This window comes from Hipposideros armiger, unplaced genomic scaffold (assembly GCF_001890085.2).
Source record: "Hipposideros armiger isolate ML-2016 unplaced genomic scaffold, ASM189008v1 scaffold_21, whole genome shotgun sequence".
NCBI lineage: Eukaryota > Metazoa > Chordata > Mammalia > Chiroptera > Hipposideridae > Hipposideros > Hipposideros armiger.
This window is the reverse complement of record NW_017731371.1, coordinates 4,652,406-4,655,402: the sequence shown is the minus strand read 5'-3', so window position 1 is coordinate 4,655,402 and position 2,997 is coordinate 4,652,406. Positions and strand designations below refer to the sequence as shown.

The window sequence follows — 2,997 nt, the reverse complement described above, 5'->3', positions numbered from 1 at the left end:
TGGAACTGATAAGGATAATGAGAGCTTTTGCTCTTGGAAAAGGGAAAATGAAAAGGCCTGTTCAGAATTGCAGGGCCAGGGAGGCTGGTGTTTCTCCTCATATTTCTAGGTGATAGACAAATTGTTAGTTACCACATGTATAATTTATTAGTAATTGCTTTAATTTGCCTCCTAAGCTTCTAAGTTGTCAGTTCACTGAGATCAAACCCATAAACTAGGAACCATGTGATAATGTCATGAAGTAACTGGCCAGTGAGGGTGCTTTCAGTGCAAATGCAGTTATTGCCATTGTAATTTAGAAAAGTACGAGAAGAATGTAACAGAGTCAAACTTCTTCAAAGCCTAGTGACTAATCGCTCCTGGGGTTTAAAGTGCCACACACACACCTTTTCCTCTTGTGGACATAGGGATACTAAGATAGCTGACTTTCCTTTCCGTTGGATTGCAGTCTACTTAAAAGAAATGGTTCCTTCCTCCTTGGTGCATAGTGAGGGCTGCTGAGGAATGGGGGACTGTGGGTGGTCGGGGAGAGAGAGGGCTGGAGAGCCTCCAAGTGAAGATGAGCAGAGCTGGAGTGTTGTAGACTGGGTTGGCATGCAACTTTTGTTTCTTCTTCTCAAAGCAAATGTTCTAGTTCTCTCAAAAAATAATTAGCTGACTGCAGGTATTCCTGTAAGTACCTAAATGCAAAATGTGTTCTTGTGGCCAGCCTGTCAGATTTCTCTCTATTCCTGAATCTCCTCGCTTTATCAACAGAAATGTTTTCTACTTACCTTCTCTACTGAGTAGCCAAACAAGCTGAGGTCTCATTCTGTCTCTGTGCCATCAGCAAAACTGCAACTCCCTTCTGCTTGCTGAGCTCTGTTCTTGCAGATTTGTAAGAGGCAGGAATACAGCTTAATATTTGGTTCTCAGGTTGAAGCTTGTGGTCCTGAAAATGGCATGAAGTGGGAACATGAAGTTTTCAGCTGACCTTTGAGAAAATTGGAAGTAGAGGTGACAGAATAAACGTGGATTGCTCAGGACGTTTTGGAAAGTCACTCTTTTGCCCAACTCAGCTGGTAAACATCCTGGGACTGATAAAATTCCTTTGCAGTTCATCAGAATTTAACTCTGGCTCGATCTGTCCAAGTCACAACCACATCTCTCTAGAGTGCCATTTGGCCACAGGTCAAATTCATTATCACAAACACAGTGGATGTTCCTGAACAGCATGCCTCACCACAGCTGATGTCCACATGTGTCACGCAGGATCAAATACCAAAAACTATCAGAAAAACGAAGGAATTTAGATAACCCTGCTCATTTTATTAAAATCAAGATACTTTCTCAATTGACCGAATGGCATTTGGAAAAATGACCATGCTCCTGGAACCTGATTTGAGACTGTCAGTGACTAAGAATTTTAGCTAAGTTTGAAAATGCTACTTGTGGCCTGGTGGCTTCCTTAGTATACAGTTAGCATGTTCCCGGCTAAGGGGGACCGGATGAGTCTCCAGCTTCATGCTCACTTGAGCGACGCTCAGTGAGCACCAGTGCAGGCTGGGCAGCCCATTTATCCTCGCGGTGGTCTTAGGTCCAGCATGTCAGCATAACCTGGTAGCATATGAAAAAGGCAAGCTTACTGCCCAACCCCTGCCTACTGTAGCAGCATTTCTGGGGACAGGACCAAAGAATCTGGGTTTTTACCAGCTCTCCTGGGGAGCTGATGTTCACTCAAGTTTGAGAACCACTGGCCTCGGTCTCTGGAACAAACTGTCCACTAGCAATTGATGGTTTGTGGCAGTGCCTGGATATCTTTTTTTTCCCCGCAAATGAAAGAAGTGTGGCCATTGTGCTGTCCTCTCTTGGTTGGAAGCAAGGTCCCAGCGGCTGATTTTTGCTTCCTTTTTTCCACATTTCCCGATATCTGGGTCACAACTACGGGGCACCATGCATTGAAATTGACTTAAGATGACCATTTTGTTTTTAAACTTGGAACTTACCGTAAGGCATTCCTCCTAAACATGATGGGATTGATTTAGTTTGTTGACACTAAGAGCTAACCACACACCTAACAGTAATACACACTTTTCCTGAATCAGCTTGTTGACATCTCAGCCATCTACAATAATACAGCGAAAAACCAGACAGTAGACAAAAAAGACCTGTCACCATTCAACATATATATTACCAAAACTGCACCAAATCTCTTTTACTTTTTTTAAAAGTCCTTGGATGTTGCCAAAATCTACTCACTTTTACTTTGCAAAACTAGTTGTGTCTCAAAATCACATGAGAAGCCTTTTAAAAATTCAGATGTTCAAGACCTAAAAGTAAGAGCTAAAACTATAAAACTCTTAGAAGAAAATATAGGTGTAAATCTTCATGATCTTGGAGTAGACAATGGTTTCTTAGATATGGCACCGGAAGCACAGGCAGCCAAAGAAAAAAACAGGCAATTAAAATTTTAAACGTTTGTGCTTCAAAATATGGAGTTAAAAAACAACCTAAAGAATAGTAGAAAATATTTCCAATCATATCTCTGAAAAGTTTAGCACCCAGAATATATAAATCTCTGTCTTACAACTCAACAGTAAAAAATAAATAACCCAAATTAAAAATGGACAAAAGATTTGAGATTTTTCTCAAAGCAGATATGGCTGGTAAGCACACACAAAAAGATAATCAGCATTCATTTGTCATTATCGAAATACAAATCAAAACCACACTGAGATGCCACTTTACACTAGGATAGGTAGAATAAAAAATATGGACAGTGACATGTTGCGGATTTGGAGAAACTGGAACTCTTTTGTGTTTATGGGAATGTAAAATGCTGCAGCCACTTTGAAAAACAGTCTGACAGTTCCTCAAAAAATTAAACATAGAGCTTATGACCCAGCAATTCCACTCCTAGGTATATGCACACAATAGAATTAAGGACATGAAAACGTGTACATGAACATTCATAGCAGCCTGTTCACAATAGCCAAACAGTAGAAACCCAAATGCCCA

General features: G+C 40.8%; 1 protein-coding gene and 1 long non-coding RNA gene across 5 annotated transcripts in view; one reads left to right on the top strand and one right to left on the bottom strand.

The window, feature by feature from the left end:
- Positions 1-1,055, bottom strand: part of LOC109379082 (uncharacterized) — a 13,028-nt gene extending 11,973 nt beyond the window's left edge. Inside the window, exon 1 of the long non-coding RNA XR_002123107.1 lies at positions 774-1,055. This is a non-coding gene — a long non-coding RNA (uncharacterized LOC109379082). The remainder of the gene's footprint in view (positions 1-773) is intronic.
- MARCHF3 (membrane associated ring-CH-type finger 3) overlaps positions 1-2,997 on the top strand; it is a 172,384-nt gene that overhangs the window by 69,630 nt on the left and 99,757 nt on the right. The gene's annotated exons all lie outside the window — the stretch shown is intronic.